The sequence below is a fragment of the Aulonocara sp. 'chitande type north' Nkhata Bay genome, linkage group LG16 (genome assembly GCF_057382095.1).
Source record: "Aulonocara sp. 'chitande type north' Nkhata Bay isolate Kocher_YH1m ecotype deep benthic linkage group LG16, A_spYH_male_GT1.1, whole genome shotgun sequence".
Lineage (NCBI taxonomy): Eukaryota > Metazoa > Chordata > Actinopteri > Cichliformes > Cichlidae > Aulonocara > Aulonocara sp. 'chitande type north' Nkhata Bay.
In genome coordinates, this window is record NC_141359.1 from 26,119,054 (window position 1) to 26,136,942 (window position 17,889).

Genomic DNA, 17,889 nt, shown 5'->3' on the forward strand with positions numbered 1-17,889 from the left:
TAGCGATATTGCGAGCCCTGTATCTGATTGAGGAATCACTCATCTTTGGAAAAGAGAGTTTATTACAGAGAAATGGCTCTTTCCAAAATAAAAGCTATACTATCCGCTTCTTCTGGGCTATATTCTCAGCAGCATAAGGAGAATCATGTGCTAACAGCTGTCTAAATGACTCGGCTAAAGTTAGTAGCATGCTTGCTTTTTTTTGTCTGCTTCCACTTGTCTTTGCACTAGGATGATGTCGGCGTAAATGTGCAGTCATATTCGTTGTGTTCCCACTAGTGCTTTCAGGTTAATCTCGTTGAAATGACCTTAACGCCACAACACGGCAAATCTCCGTTAACGAGCTACCGCCGATCGCTCCGTGCATGGGGCTAGATGGCCAACACGTTAACGAGCTAACTGCGCTAACACACTAGTTCACACCAATGTAATTGAGCATTGCATGGCACATCCAACATACTGTTTTACTTTAGTCCATGACTCGCTTACCTTCAGGGTCATACTTCACATGAAAACCAAAATAATTCCAAACGCCAGATCTGAATGAGGGTGGGGGAGGTGCCCTGCGCTCTTCCTTCTGACTATGCTGTCTGTGTTGAGCGCTCAGTGGATCTGCGCTGGACAGTGCAGCCTAGGCGGAGTAGTCGAACACAGATTCACTGAGCGCTCAACACAGACAGCATCGTCAGAAGGAAAATTGATAAAATAAATTACAAATGTTGTATTGTTCGATACATATGCGTACCGAACCGAAAGCACTGTATCGAACGGTTCAATATCGATACAAATATCGTTGCACCCCTAATATATATATATATATATATATATATATATATATATATATATATGTGTGTGTTAAATGTAGAATGTGCACAAGAACCTACAACTTTCTGTTTGCGATGGCCTAAGTTTAACACAGTATGTGTCCTCTCAGCAGCCCCAGTTTCACTTTTGCTCTGCACAGTATTATGGCTTTTAGTTTGGTGTGGAAAGTCAAAGTCTAAGATCGTCAACGGCTCTTATTCAGGCCCAAGCAGGACCCACACCTTCTGTCACAGCCTCCAGCCCTGGGCCCATCGGCAACCTGCTGCCAGGCCTATGTGCGCTGCCAGTTGTAGTTTTTAATTGGCCATCTGGGGAAAGCTGGATCTAGTGGCTGGATATTAATCAGTAAATTAACCCAGCCATAATACAGCTTCCTCCCAGTGGAAGCCCGGCAGCTGTGGGCAGAGAAAGAGAGAGCGTAAGTGCGAAAGAGAGATGAACCATAGGCTGGAGAGGCTGAAAAGGGAGGCTCCCGAATGGGCTGGCCCGTGATTGAACATTTCCTCTGTGTCCCTTGCCACGCTCCCCTGTCTGCAACGCTGCTGACCCCCAATTTGTCTGACAATCACATGGAGGATAATCTCCAGCATGTCAGTGCAGATGTCACAGGTACTTGCTCTCACTGAGGACAAAGCTGCAAATTCACAGTTAAAGCTTTCTTTTTTGCCCAAAACTGACAGCTGTATTGAAAGCTGGAGTAAGATTGGAGGGAGAGTGCTCTATAAAAGTTCAGGAGGAGGTTACTCCAGCAAGGTCTTTCTGGTAGGGTGTGTATGCATGTGTGTTCATGTATGTGCATGTATCATTAGTGTATTTGACTGACTGGAATTGTTGGCGGTCCCCAGAGTTAACCAATTAAAAGGCTAATGAATATACAACAGCTAATTATTATAAGTAAGCCAAATTATCATAATAGCCCGTGCTTACAGTTTTAGCATTTAGTTTGGACATACTGGGAACAGTAACTGACACACTCACAGGCTTACAAAGCTTGTTATGTGTTTTTAAAGCTCATCAACATGTATATCAATCAACATGTATATCACCATGGAATCTGAAAGAGGCAATGCAAATCTCCCTTCATGGTAGCACTACTGTATATAATGTGATACAGCCACATGTCATGCAAATGAAATTCAGAATTTTTTTTCTAATCTATTGAAATGAGAACAAGGAAGGAAATTTATCAAATCCTTTGAAATGCCAGTTACTCCAACATTTTCAAATCCTGCTTACTCATTCGCAACATTGCCCACAATGGCCCAATGCAACCAGAGATATTAAAGAGGTGCAGCAGTTTCCCCTCGAGAAACACTGTGGTAAACAGTTCAGAAATTTCACAACACTAAAGTCTAGATTCAGCCATGAAAAAAGAAATTATTTATGCTACTGCTGACAGCTAGTTTAGGAGATTTTTCTAATGTAAGCTGGCAATTATTATCCCAGTGGGGGGAAAAAAACAGTAAACGAGCTTTTGGTTAAACTAGCTCTTTGTTACAAGGAAAATTTCTGCAATTTCTCCACAGAAACCTGCTTTATAAGAACCTCCAAGTCGTACCATTTTGAACTCATGTGGTCCTACAGCCTGTGCATTAAAAAAAGAGCATCGCGGTGGATGTCACAATACATCACAGGAAAGCAATGTCAGCTACTAACCCACTCCACCTCTTATATATTCATGCATAGCAAACACAAAGACTCAAACCGGTGTGCCGTATGCCATCTGACCCTGCACAGGGCTTTTATGGTGTGATGTCATCACGCCCCATTGTCATAAATGAACCTCCTCACTTCTGTGCCGGTCTGTCAATAAATTTTCAAGAGGCCTCTGTCATACGTTTCTAGTCTACTGTGCTCTAGATGGACATGAAATAATTGCCATGCAAAGAGTTGCACGTTTCCCTTTCTAATTTTAAGGGTCAACAGCATTTTAATACCATTTTAAACACAGACACAGTGTTTTTTATGATGCATGTACAAGCGGCTTTTGATAGCTTAACCAGCCAAGCATGGTTAAAGAGAGAAACCATTGCAGCTGCTTCCAGGACCCACTTAATTTAGTCCCCTGACCCCAGTTCACCTGAGTCTGCATGGAAATCATAATGCAATTCAAGTGTGACGAAAAATGATATACTGTGTATTTACCCCAAATATTTATGCAGGACCTACTAACAGTCATGCTTACTCCTAATAAAGAGAAAGTGATGCCTTGTAACACTGGCAGTGCTAGGTTGCTGCTACATTGCCCGAGGCCATTGTTTCCTCCATTATCATTTTCATTGGATTCTATACAGGGCAGTGTTTCCACTGTTTACAATTCCTGCCTCATATACTGTAGGCCTTAGGTGTTTTACTGACCCGTTTTGGATATAAAGTGATTTCTTTCAGAATTTTTGACTTTATTGTCAATAAAAAGTCTCTGCCTCACAGACATTAAGGCATACTGTATCCTGACACTCTATATGGTATATCTGCTGTCTACCTATGATAGATGTTACACAGCTAAAATTGGAGTTTACTCAAACCGACAGCTGCTGCAGGCATCCAACAATGTGTCTGCTGCTTAGCATCCCCATCACTATCTGCTGACCTGATGATACTGCGTGCTGCTCGAGGGATGAATACCCCAACCCTGAAAACACAACAGGATAAAAAAGGAAATCCTCTGTGGAGTAACACCCTTGAATTGGAGGATTATTCTGCAGTTTAGTACCTTAAGAAGTGTGTCAATAGTAATTCAAAAGGATCAGGTGAGCCCTGTAACAGCCAAGCAAAGATCCCTGAGGCAAAATCATGTTCTATATTTCCTGGGGGAAGGTCTGTACTGTACTCTGGGTAGCAATCTTCCAGAGGCCTATTAGACCACTGTAGCTGTATAAAGAGTCAAGCAGAGAGGGTGTCTCATCAGTGCTGATAACAGGGTATCTGGTCAAGTCATTAGCTCTTCTCTTATTGAATTCCTCCAGCCAAATAGACCAAATGAAGCTAAATAAAGCTATAGATGGTGAGGAGCCTTCAACCCATTAATACGCTGCCACCTCTCTCTCTCTCCCCTCCTCCTCCTCCTCTTCTCCCAGAGCAACAGACATGCACTGACTCTCGCTCCTTTTCTCATTCTCTTATTCTCACTTATTCTTTCTTCCCCCCTCCCCTTCTTCCTCTATTGTCTGCATTCCACTTTTTTATTCCTTCTTCTGTTTTCCATCATTCTCAGCGTATCTCTCCTCTCCTTCTTTCTCCTCCTTCCTTCCCTCCTCTCTCCTCCCTCACTTTTTCCTTGTCTGGGGGCCCTAATGGCGAGCATGTACAGCAGCTCTGACACCGTCACATCTGCTGGCAGAGAGGGTCTCTCCCTCACCACACAGCCTGCTAATGAGATCTTCCCTCATTTAATTAATACCATAAGAATTTTAATTCTGACTGAATCAATTTAATGTGATGTGATTTTGTCAGCTCTATTCCCCAAGTAAGGAAAAAAACAGAGCGGGCCCTGATGCTTATTACATACATCATTTCACGGGCCCTGCATTCCCTGCTGACTTAAACAAATTCTAATTAAGACTAATTAAAGCATCATTTATGAAAACGCTTGTGATAGTTATGCAAACATTCTGGGTGGGTATGCTCTGCATGATAATTACCCCCCGGTTTAAATTAAGACCTGTTCCCTGGCAATTATGCTAGCCACACACCAGCACCTCACAGAAAAACGTTCTTTATTCAATTCCTGCAATTAAATATGAGACCTGGCTCCTGAACTCTCCGCTCAGAATGCATTTTATAAGAAGAAAAGGGTAATTATGTATTGTTGTTTTTCCTTCTCTGTCAGGTGGAGTTAATGGAGCCAATCCAGTGTTCTGTATCAAAGTTACATTTTGGCTAAAGCGATGATAATAAAGCTGCAAGTGGTGACTGATAATCTGAGCTGACGCCCACTGCCTTTGTATAAAATTATTATTCCGTGTTTTCTAGGCGAGTTTAGGACAATGTGAGCAAATGCAAAACTTCCACTTGGCAATGACTTTCTATGAATTGCTTCAAACACCCCCCACCTTTAAAAATTGTCTAAAACATTTCAAATATTTGAAGTGGGTCTAGTGTTGTGCTAAAACATGTTGAAAGTATCATTTTGGTTCATTTCAACTTGTAAATGAGACAAAAAATGACTCACTATGCACTCTGTACACAAGTTTTAACACTATGACTGATTGTTCCTGGTTAAAATACACAAAAAACCCTCAAAAGCTAAGTAAAATTTTAAGTTGTTCCGTGGACCACTACAGGGACGAATGAAAATCATTTCACGCCAATGACTGACCATATTTGTTTAAATTTAAGAAAACAGAATAGAAAGTAACTCATAACAATGAATAAACATGAAGATGGAGGCAAAGACAGAAAAGCAAGTCAAAAGATGCACCATGAGAATTTAGTCAGATTATGCCATTGCTCTTCACAGGCAAAAAGTGCTTATCAACAGAAAAGACTGAGGCCAGCTGGAGCACATGGTCAGCTCTAAGAAAAAAAGTGCACTTAGCAGTATGAATGTTGAACTAGTCCTTTAAGGTCCAAGTGAGGTATAAAGGCATTTATCAAATACAAATATTGCTGTGACTTTATAATCAGGGGTCTCAAGACTACATGCAAGACAAAGAAATAGTAGAGGCCGAAGTATATTGTGAGAAGAGTGTTTTCCTTCTTTAAACGAATGTGCTGATCCATGCTTATGTCAGCTGGCTGTTAATAGCCGCTGCCTCTTTATCAGGCTTTTAGCAGGAGTTTACAGAATGACGCCATTACACGTATCAGCTCTGTTGATACAGCAGCACACTCCCAGCAATACATTGTTTCCCAGTGCTGAGGACTGGGCTATTCTTACTTTTTCTGGCACCATTTAAAAGACTTTGTAAATAGGTTATTAAATAGGCATTAATGACCCTAACTGTAGCAGCCCTTTGCCAAAGGCTAGAATTACCCCATTCCATGTTTGTAAGTAACTGAGTACATTCATATAACAAGTACAGATTAAATTGTAATCTACTCCACCTGCACCAATTCACAAACTACTGTAAAAATACTTTATATTTAAATTGTTATTTCCATTGTTTTGCTTAAATGAAGTTAGCTAATGCAGAACTTTTTCCTTGTGATGAAGTATTTTTATAGTGTGGGTTTACTTGTTTCACTTAAGCAAATTACCTGAATAGCTTTCCCATCACTGTCCATGCTTTTCATGGCTTTCTATCACTGCTAAACCAGCCGCTCATTAATTACCTCTTTCATGACCTAAAGCAACAAAATACAAGATACTTTGTGTAGCTTTATAAGTTTAATAATAAACTGATGTGTGTATGTGTGTGTGGGGTTCATGGAAATTCATCATACTTTTAATAAAGTTATGGCTTCCTTGTGCTCAGATGGCTTGACACGGCGGTGTTGTTTATATGTTTGCACAACACTTATCACTTCTGTCATGTTTGTTTACTTTTCTCAGTGTGTTCGATTTTGGCAACGCCGCAGCATTATTGCGTTTTATTTCATGAGAGGCAGCTGGTTCAATAAGATGAGGGGGGGGAAAAAAAAGAGGCTCAATTCCCAAATCAGTTGCCGGTGAGGCTGAGAGAACTCGAGCGGCAGGGAGCAGACCCTGGTTCCACCCACGTCCTGTTTTACGTGCGCTGCCTCACCCTGTACATGCAGATGGCACAGCGCTCCCAGATTTCATTTGAGGTAATCTAATCCCTCCACTGCTCCCTCTAGAAAGGAGGAGTATTAGCGGCCATATGTCAACCAGATTTGTCAGATTATTCATTACAATTAATTGCTGTTCCACTTAAGGCCTTTAAGGCTGTGAATTGCTCCGAAATCTATTGCAAACACAAAAATTATGAGTAAAAGACTTTGGCCCTGTCATTCAAATTTCAGGCTGACCTTTAGCGGAGCCAGGCTTTTCTGAGGGAGTGCAGGAGAGCGAGCCATTCTAATTGGTGTTTCTTCAGCTTTTTTTTGTATTTTCCATCTACAGGTAGAGTGGCTGTCTCTGTTGACAAGGAATACAGGGAAGACTGTTGTGCCAGTCAGGAATGATTAAACCTACAGCCCACTGAAGTCCGCATTTTTTTTTTTTTAAAACTGCTCCACTAAACATACTTAAAATATTGGTTATATTCATACCTATAATTTGTTTTTCCTATTTTTTTCAAATGCAGTAACGTCATAGTTACTTTCTACACACTGTCAACTGAATTTCAATGTAGACCTTTTTCGAAGGTTTGCTGCAAGGCAGCCTAATAGCCACCTGAATTAATGTGCTGTCCAAGGATATCAGCCATAATACTTTGGTGATTAATGTTTCACTGGTGCTCTGCTTCCATAGTTAAGGCTCAAACCCCAGAGATAAACTATTCAGTACATGCTCAGATCACATTCAACCAAATATTCACATTCAACTCTAAATCAGATATCTTGTACTTGTATGGTGTACTCCCTTTTTTCTTTTTTTTTTAAAAGAAAAACCAAGCCTGACTAAAAAATATTGATTTTAATTCCTATTAGCCCAAATCAGACTAAGTAGTCCTTGAAGAAAAAGTCAGAGCAAATTACAACATTACGAATTACTTTAATTATGATTGAAATCCATGGGGCTGATTTATTGCTGATGATGTATTTTGGTTAATTAGGAGTTAAGGCACTAGGAGTGACTTTAAGCCTGTCTGATTGGCCCAGTTAATTGTACTTTATGAGATAGGGCTTACCAAGAAGGGCTTAGAGAGTCAGTGTCAGGGCTGAAGTAGGAGGAGAAAATCTCTCCCAGGTCATATTACCCAGGCAAGAGTTAATGAGAAGGTGGAGGTAAGAGAATTCATCACCATATCAATCTGCACCTCCTCTCCTTTCACCTCCACTCCAACTGTTTTTTATCTTTTCCACATTAATCATGATTAGTATGACATAACATTGTCATATTCCTAGCAGCACAGAATCAGATTTGTGGTTTTATAGCGTAAACTAAAAATCAAGGAGGTGCAGCGAGATCACTTTTTTGCGTGTGTGTGTGTGTGTGATTTCTAGAAGTAGATTTACTCTAATCGTGTACCGTATTATTCAGGAATATCTTTAGCTCATCACCTACTGGTTTGGTCGTATACATCAGCCTTGTTTCAGAGGATGCCTCAAAGTACTTGAGACCAGCTCAAAGAGATCCCACACCCACTTGCTGGGCGAGGGAGGCGTTGGAATATTTCAGATTCTCCTCTACACTCGTGGTGCCGGTGGATCGATGCTCTAAACGCCAGTTGCCTGGCCTCGTCTCATCACTGTACCCCCGCCGACTGACACATCCTCATTACATTACAATACGGTTGCCACTAAAGGTCATTCTCCCAGAACATAATCACACACAATCAAAACCACAAACTTCATATATCAAGGAGACAGTAAATAGCCTCAGGGTTTATTTTCTACTGCCACAGAGAAGCTTTCGGTCTATTCATAAGTTGAAGTTGGCTTGAATTAAGATCTGATACGAAAATGACTTCTTTGACACCTCCGTGTTTAGAGATCATATACTAAATTGAAATAGTCTTAACACAATAAATCTGCGCTTGTTAGCTCTTTGTAGCATCAGCTAAAATTGCTGTTTATCAGATTATAGTGACTGAAGCAGACGGCTGCTAATGTTTTCCTTCCTCCTCCATGAGGAGAGGGTTGTCATGAAAAGAAGTGTCAAAGTAGAAAAAAAAAGGAGCGGAAACATACCCCTCTCCTCCATATTACCATAATGAGGAAAACACACTTAGTGGGCCATGACCTGATGTCATCTGATTATACCCATGATTAATGATATCCTTTTACCAAAACATGCCACTACTGTAACTGTCTGGGATTAAAAGCAGCAGATGGTAATGTATTCATGCTTTCAGCAATGTGTTCTTATATCCAGTGTTAACTGGATATAAATTTTGTGTGTGTGCATGTTTGTGTGTGTGTTTTGAATAGATTTATCTAGGGGGAATTTATTTTTGTCTTTGGTCATTTAGATTAATTTATTAGCTTCATGTTGCGCTACTGCATCACTGTGCTTATTCTTAACTTTCGGTAAGAAGAGCAAGCACCATCTGTTGCAGAGTTATTAGAGACTAATTTGGTTTCCATGTAATTTCTAACTATGGATACATGTGCTCACTGAGATTAGCTTGTTTTATCTTTCCAACAGAGAAAAAATATTTGAAATATCATCTAAAAGTGATCAGCAGTGCACAGAAAATAACAAACTGTGCTGTACACTTTGCGTGTCAGCACCAAAGGTGCTTCTGTTGGTGTGAAGATGACTTTAATAATGGCGCAATAGTATCCCACGAGAGAGCAAAAGCTGAATTACAGCATCTTGTTTTGCACTCAGACTCTAGTCTCCAGATCCCAATGTCCAGTCGATGACTCAGTTGAAAATATTTTCCTCTGGTTTTTCCTCTATCCAGACGCCATGTCAACAAAGCCCCCAGTGTTGCTGCCATGTAGGAGCTACAATGTCAGTCTGTCTGCTTAATTGCGAGTGGGATGAATGTTAATTTACACAGTCAAGAAGCTTCTTTGTAGCACTTTTATAGCCCAGAGGTGTAGATTTACATCTAAGGGATACAATGAGTTTTAGCTTGTGCTAAAAGGGGGGTGATAGAGCCCACATTCCTCGACCTCCCACGGCATATTGTTCCATTGTATATGAACACCTCGCTGCCACAGAACAGTCCTGGTCAGGGTAGGTGTGGAAGAAGAGCGAGGGGAGGGGGTCATCCTGACCTACAGCTGAACTTGAGCGAAAGGCAACATTTTATATTTGCTCAGTCTGCATGGTCGACATCAGAGTGCACAGCATACCTGCCAGCGGAAATGATCTGTATATCTAATGTACACTTTAGCTTTGTGAGATATGCTTTTAACCACTTTAACGAACAAGCCGAATTTCCACTTGAACAACAGCATTGTGCAACTCAAAGGGAGATATGCTGTTGTACTACAAAATGTAGTAGTACGTAATTATAAGAGAGGTGGTCCTGACCCCAGGGGTTTGCTGCTAGACTTCACCAGAAAGGTTCCTGTGCACTACATGAATATGCTCAAGAAATCCACCCTGTATTTGTGTATTGGGCTGTCAAAAAATTAAATGAAAAGTCATTCTAATAGGCGACCCTTGGCCTAGATCATATTTCCTGTCAATTATGAAAGTATGAAGTCATGCATAGTTATGAGGCATGGGTGGGCCTATTAAAATTCATAAATGATTTGTGTTTATACCAGGCTACTCTAAACCACTTAATTCCACGTGGCCATGTAGAACTAATGCTGGTCCCCACTGTATACCTTAAAGATAGGCAGGTGCATTGAGTTTCTCAAAAATTTTAATAACTCAATTTTCACTATTTAAGAGAGAAGTAAGACCTAAGGGGGAAAAGAGAGAAATTAACAAGTCAAACAATCTTTACTCTTGCTTTAGTACAGATAACATGTAATTTAGCAACAGGATTTTCATAATAAATTGTTTGCTTAAAGCCAGAAGATGCACCAGAAAAAAAAAACCTATTCTTCCAACTGCCACAGTAATGGGCTAATTGTTTTCTGGTAATTATACCTTCTTCACCAGTAAACGTTTTGCAGACCTCTTGGGTTCCCGATGTAACTGAGGTGTGTGTGTGTAATTACATTTCTTAAGGTCAACCTTTCTCCAGGATGAATTAGTGAAATTGCATAGTTGACCACTTCAGGGCATAGATCCAAACGCAATTATCTTTATTAATAGATCTTCACTTCATTGGCAAGAGATGACTCGGAATCCAACTTACTGACACAAAACATGCCGTGCATCTTAAAGTTGCCTCACAACATCGCTAATCTTACATTTCTTCATTTGGAAAGCATGACACAGTCAAAGCCGCCTTCCTCTTGTTAATCGAAATTAAGGAGAAGTGTTTTGGTATTGAATCCTGAATGCCAGTGTAAATACTGGCTTGAAATGCGCAAACACTTGATTTGTTTTTTCTCACCGTGTGGGGCCTGGTACGAGATATTGATCAGAGAATATCCTGGTCAATCAGACTAAATGATTGCCTATAAGCCCTCAGCGCCTCCTGCTTGCTGGAAGGCATGAGGGGGATCCGCAGGAAACCGAATTACAGAAGCCCAGATATGAGCTGCCTGGCCACTGATAGTTCCCAGCAGCCTCGTGGAACTGAGCAATGCAAATGTACAATAAACAGGGCCTAAGCTGGTGGAGGTCTTTCAATCACACAGGGGCAATAGTTCAACCCCCGCCATGCATAATCCCAGCCTTGAAACCCCTGGGAGTCCAGCTTCCAACCTGCTCAATGGCACAAAGATATTAGATAGCCATATGTAGATTCACTAGGTAAACAGACTCTCATGATAACACAATACGCTCTCTTTTCTACCAGGAATATATTTGAAGCTAAATTCTGCTTTTTTTTCCTGAGAGAAGGCTCAAATTGAAGGCTTAGCTTTGCGCCATCAGAATTCGATGCAGCTGTTTGCTTTGTTTAACATCCTTGATATATCTCTTGCTGAGAAGAAATTGGTATCTGTTCTTTGTGAATTAAGTTGCCGGGGTGTTTGCATTGCAGACAGGGCTAGACTGGAGTGTGGCTGGTAGAGGGCCTGTTGGAGGGGGGGTGAAGTGTGTTAAGGCAAATGACAAAAAAAATCTCATGGAAACTGAGAAAACTGGATATTAGTTGGAGAGGAAAAGAAACAGAAAATAGAAAGTGTTCTTTTTTTGATGCTGATCTAAGGATTCAAAGTTATTTGATTACAGCTTAAGTGGTTTTATTCTAATGAGCTGATGATTTAATTGACTAGCTCCAGCTCTGGGTGGATTGTTACCTCTGTATGATTAGTTCTGTGCAGTAGATTTATTGTTCTTTACTCTTGATGTTCAGCCTTTCCCGGGACATGTTTACTCACTCAGTCTTTCACTAACACGGCCACACGCACACAAGCTACGCACTAAAAATAATTCTAACACAACCAAGCAAGTACATCTGTGTGAAAACACAGACGCACACACAAGGACGCAGTCGCTTTGTCACACATGCATCCGCTAGAATAGAAGTGCATAAACGCATATACACACACAAACAGCAGGGAGAGTGCTTGTCTGTGTGGGGGGAGGGTCAGTAGGAACGGAAGATAGCAGTCTGGGATGGGGTGGAGGGTGATGGGTAAGGTTGGGACTGCTCGTGTTCTCCAGGTCTGTGTAACACCCCCACACCCTCAACCACCTCCTCCTCCTCTTTCCCTCCCCTGCCTTTCTCGCCAGCGGCTCACTAGTCCCAGCAGGAGCCACTCCAGGCTTGGGAGAGGGTCCTTCCGGCCAGCAGGGGATCCAGAGAGGGGGAGTTAGCGAGGGAACAGAGAAGAGAGATGTGAGATGGGCCATTTTAGGCTTGCATCACATGATCGGGAGGTGGCTGATGAGGAGCTGACACCTATCATCTGTTCTGCCCGTCCATTATGTCAAATAGAGTGAAGTGACAGAAGGACAATGTGTTCAAAAGAAAACCCCTCGATCAACCTTTTTGTTTGCAACAAATGTAGCAGAAATAGCCACAGGAGTCCCAGATAGGATACGGCTACGATGTTCTGAAATTTCTCCTCTAATGTCATCGTCAGTTTTCTCACTTGTAATCGCTTTAAGACTTGTTTTGTTCAGTTTCATGCCTATACCGTTGATCTGCCCGTGTATCTGTTGCTAATGATGCCTCTGAGGTGCATTTTATTTTGTCACAGATACAGTGCTGTAATTAAGTGGCTCTCAGTCCTGCTCCTCAGTACCCAGAGTGCTGCTTGTTTTCAGTCCTACTAGAATCTTAATTTCATTCAGCTGGTGTTCTAGGTCTAAATCAGGCCCTGATTACATGACAAAAGTGGAAACCAGCAGGGCCTCTGCATCCGAAAGGACTAGAAATGAGAATAAGTGAAACTCGCTGCACAGTAGAAAGCAAAATGCAAATGAGATCATTTAAAAAGTAACCAAGTTTGTCAATTTTCTAAACTTGTCCGTAGGTAAGCTGAAGGTATAAGAGCAAAGCTCGAGGCTGTTTCTTTTGGTGCTGAACACATGAGTCCGCTTGGAAATGTAAGCACTTGTGAGTAAGAGATGATAATGATGGTATAATAGGAATCTATTAGTCCTTCAGTTTTTGCATGCCTAATAATTAGATTAATTGAATGACACTCATTTAGAGAAAATGAGGGACCCAGTGGTGTTAATTCAACCTGTGTTTCCAGATGCTCAATTCTAAACAGCTAAGTGAACTACCTAATCATAGGCCACCATCTGGGAATTCCCCTTCAAGGCAGCAATAGGGGATGGCGCCATAATACGTTTTAAAGGCATCAACTGATGGTTGCCTCCAACTAAACATATTGACGCCTCTCCAGCTAACAAATGGGGGGTAAAAGTGAGTGCCTTGATTATTAACTCCCTGTTCATTTAGGGCACCTAATGCTAATTTCTGTCTTTTATATGAAGGTAAATAAGGTCATTATGGCTGTGTTAATGATTAGCATATCTCACAGGTGTAATTCTCTGGGAGTACTGCTCTGAGACTCTTTTGCTTCTGTAAAAATCACTCAGTGCCATGCCAACATAGGGAGACTGACTAATTTATCCCCAAATTTGCACCATGTACAAAAAATCATGCAAATGAACTGGGTTCTCAATTGGAAGACACAGCATTTGGGTGACATTAATCAAAGAAAAATATGCAGACAAAGGTGACAGTAATCCCAATACTCATGCATAAGTGGCACAGCTGTGATTTGACTCACTGTATATCTATACGGTTCCTTGCATGGACCGGAGCACAAATGGAAATACATTACGAAACCACCTCCTCTCATTATTTTTTTTTATTTTAGCTCACAGAGATCAAGTGGCAACGGACTTCAAAAAAAAATTTTTTTTCTTCACACTTAGGTGCTCATGCCTTGCCGTTACAATAATTCAATTACGAGTATCTGTTGGGTTTTCCATTATCACTTAAAGTTGGCAAGAAGCAAAAGATTTCAGGTTGTCAAGAGTGGGGATATCTTGTCATCTGTAAATGAGCATGTAGTTGTGTGGCTGGTATGACACATGAGGTGCTTCAAAAAAAATAAAAAAGTTACCAAAATTAAAATAATTTGACGGTTAAATAAGTATGTCAAGATAAATTGTGTGGGTTTATGCGTGTTTTTCAATCTCGTTAATGATGATTGATATAGACATGTGATAATTGTAATTATCTCCCACTGCCTCCCGCTCTTTACACATGTGCATCTTCATTAGCTCGGTGAGCCTATAGATAGAATGCAGCATATACAATTCCTTGGAGTGTGAAATTTTCCAACATTCACCCATTCATCTGCCTGGTGTACAACTGTTGTGAGAGCAGTGCACTGCCACAGCCTGCGCTCACCTAAGCTCTCGACTGAGTTGTAGTGCGACGCAGCCTAATCCCCCAACAGAGCCGACAAGCCAGCCTGCAAACAGAGCTCGCTGCTGGCTCTCTCTGCGTGGAGGGAGCAAACCAACATCATAACAAAGGGTGTTTATGGAAAAATAGATGCTGGCGCAGCCGACCAGAAAGGGCTTAGCAGTGATCAGACCCCGCTCCCACCTTTATCCTTCACCGTTCACATTGAAATGCAAATATCAAGGCAGGGTTTCCACCCGCGTGCCACTCACAAATTGAAAAGCAGTTTTTATCTATGCAAATGCAAGCATGGTAATTGAAGTTAATCAATCAATGCTAGCTTTCACTAAAACCTTGAACATGATTGAATAAAGTAATTATCATTCAGGAGAAAATGATGAAGTTGTAGACAGCATGAACCTTATTAAAGGAGGATTTTGAGTCACAATGGCTTAATTTAGCAGCCCCCTCTGTGTCTTCCTCCTCTTCTCCCCTCTGCCTCTCTTTCTCACTCCATCCCTCTTATCTTTGCTCTCTGGCTCAATCTTGTGTGAGGCAGAATAACTCACTGTTAAGAATATTTTAAGGCAGTGTGAAATATGCGAGTCCGACCACTTGTGGAACGAAAAATAAGGTAAGTCCTGATGGAAGCATTTATTGCCGATTTAAACTGTCTTTAAACTCTTTTTCCCCTCCCCAGAGAATAACAGTCAAATTATGTCCTGCCTTTAAATTCTTTTGCTTTAACCCTTGTGTGGTGTTCGTATTTTTGTTACTCAGCCAGTGTTCATGGGTCTGGTGGACCCGCTAGAGTTTTGGCTTTCCAAATTAACACTATCAAACAATTTTATGTTAAATTACTCAACAGATGTTTACTTCATCCCAATTACAAGACATATGAACAGCAAACATGGTTAATTTTTTCCCTTTACCTTTGTTAGATCACATTTATGAATTAATGTGCTTCTCGTTTTTCTTTTATATAAAATGTTATAAATAAATCAGTTATAATCAAGTGGAGTGAGTGGAAAGACACAACACATTTACACGTGAAAAAATAATTAATTGTTTAATTTTTCTTTTGAAAAAAACTGAACACGGGTCTCACAGACCCGAACACCATACAAGGGTTAAAGTAAAATCAGAGGGAGATACATGGGAATTTTCTTTCTGACCATTTTGATGAAAAACAAGAAACCTAACATATTTAACTCAGTTCCCATTAAAGAACTTTATTTTTAGTCCACACGTCTTGCAATGACACAGATGTGATTTAAATGTTATAAATGTCTATATTTTATGAACTCAATTTGTTTAAAGTGTTTATCAGAAGCACAAACTAGTGCAAACACTCTGTCGGATGTTACCAAACTGTATCTACCTCTGCAGGTATGTCCTAAAATTAACTCCCATAATGAACAATTTGAAACTTTCCTAATTAGCTGCCAGAAGAGAGGTGATAAATACACGTGGACTTTGAAGTAGCGTCTCTTCGGGGCTTATCCTCACTGACCGAACGCAAACCTTTCTTTGATTCACACTTGATGTATCTGTTCTTTGAGGCTGAAATGACACTTGTACATAACAGTTGAGGTTAGGGATGAAAAAAAGAGAGATATCAGTGTCAACCATTTTCAAATGAAGCCTCCCCCCATCCCATCCCCCTAAGCTTCCACCTGTCATCCAAGACGGTGGTAATTGAGACTTCCAGTGTGCTCCGGCTGGCTACCTTACTGTAGCTCTCCTGGCTGCTCTCCTTGTGGCAGGGCTAGTTAAAGGCCTCTTTGGTTTGTCACAGAGTTTAATATGCACCCTACATAATTATGCAGGATTCACAGTGCTATCAAACTGCAATTCAAATTAGTTCAGGATTAAAGGCACAGAACAGTACTGGTTCCTTAATTGCATTGTACTGTGCTGATCACATTCAAATACCCATTACTCATTCCCTCTGCGGAGCAATAAGTCAGAGGGATTAATACTGAGGCAGGTGACAGGGCCAAGCCATTAAAAGGCAGTTATGCAGAAAGCATGGCTGGTTTTATTCACGTTAATGAAATCAGTGAAATGAAACTGTAATAGATTTATCAAAGCTCAGATGGATTTGCAGTAAATCAGTTTGATTCAGGCAATCAAACTGGACAATGGAGATAGTTTTCAGCTACAGCAGTGGATATCAGGCAGCAGCATGTGAGAAGTGCTGATATTCTTCTTGTGAGGATTTGGTGAACACCCGGTGCCTAGGCCCTATTCCCAGAGCTGGGCCTGCTCATTTTTGTCAGCTAAATGGTGCCAGTGACTGATAAAACATACTGCCTTCCAGTTAAACACCATATTCTTCTACCCCCTTCTCTCATCCCACACTCTGTCTCTCTCTCCCTCTTGCTCTCCTCTTGAATTTATGGACCGTGTGTTGCTGATTCTGGCTTGTTATACAGTGCACAAGCCCATGAATTAGAACCTAAATTCACTTACATCAAACGGATTAGTGCTGAAATCCATCCGTCTGAGCTTGTCTCATGGCACAGAGCTTCAAGTCGCTGTCCAACACAGGATGCTAGCTTGGACAAAACTGCAGAAAAAACAAACAAACACAGTTTAAATTAAATATAGCTTAATGAGACTTTGTTTGATTATCTGTTTATTCACAAGCATATGCTTATTGCTGCACACAGAAAGCTTCTGGTTACAGCTGTATTATAATTGATTTTAAAGTGTTTAATGTTGATCAAGGGCTTAAAAATGCTAAAAAAAAAAAAAAAAAAGGGAATTAAATGAAGTGTTAGCACATTATCCAATACAAATCTAAACTCTGTTCAATCTGAAATTCAAGGTGCAAGGTTCAGGTGCAAACTGAAAAGAAATCAATGAGTGACATTTTGCATTTTAGCGCACATACAGCCTGTAGAAAGTCACAGTAGGACACCAGCTATGCCACTTTTCCCAAGTCCTGCATTGCACTATTTCCAGTGTAAAAATGGTTAAATGACCTGAGCTCAAATGACATTATTTTTAAATGTGTTCTTAATGAGTCGTCCACTGTACAGTATAAATTCCAATTACATCCAATTAACCCCAATCAGAAGCACCTCATCTCTAGCCTCTTTTTTTATTTAATGGTTCGCTGCAGCTTCAACCATTGATTAGGCTGAATGAGCAGCACTACTAAATGACCACCTTGAAGGAGATGGGAGCTGTTAGCCTTAATAGAGACTGCGTTGCCATTACACCTCTGCATGCACAGTCCCCCCTCTTTTAACAGGCTAGATCAACTTTTATACCGGGGTCTGACGGGCTTCTATCCAGGTTGATTTTGACTTTAGCCCATTTGCTTCGAGGGAAAATGTTAAGTAGAAACCTTCCATCCATGAACGCTGGCCCATTATTTTCTAATTACAATGCATTTAGGTCCTTCAATAGGCATGCATGATTATACAAAACGACATTTGAATGTGTAAACAATGGAGATTTTCTTGAAGCAGCTATGAAACCAAATAGGATAGTTTGAGAAGTCTTGTGTCTATTTGCATTTAGCTTAAAAGTACATCCATCAAATGTCAAGTAAAAAAGTAAACATGATGCATGTGCAAAAAATAAA

The 17,889-nt window shown here is 40.7% G+C and overlaps 1 protein-coding gene across 1 annotated transcript in view; it reads right to left on the bottom strand.

Annotated features, from left to right (window-relative positions):
- Positions 1-17,889, bottom strand: part of LOC147311677 (glycerol-3-phosphate dehydrogenase, mitochondrial-like) — a 62,125-nt gene that overhangs the window by 23,391 nt on the left and 20,845 nt on the right. Inside the window, exon 5 of the mRNA XM_086267474.1 lies at positions 16,767-16,863. The gene's annotated coding sequence lies outside the window, so the exon portion shown is untranslated. The remainder of the gene's footprint in view (positions 1-16,766; positions 16,864-17,889) is intronic.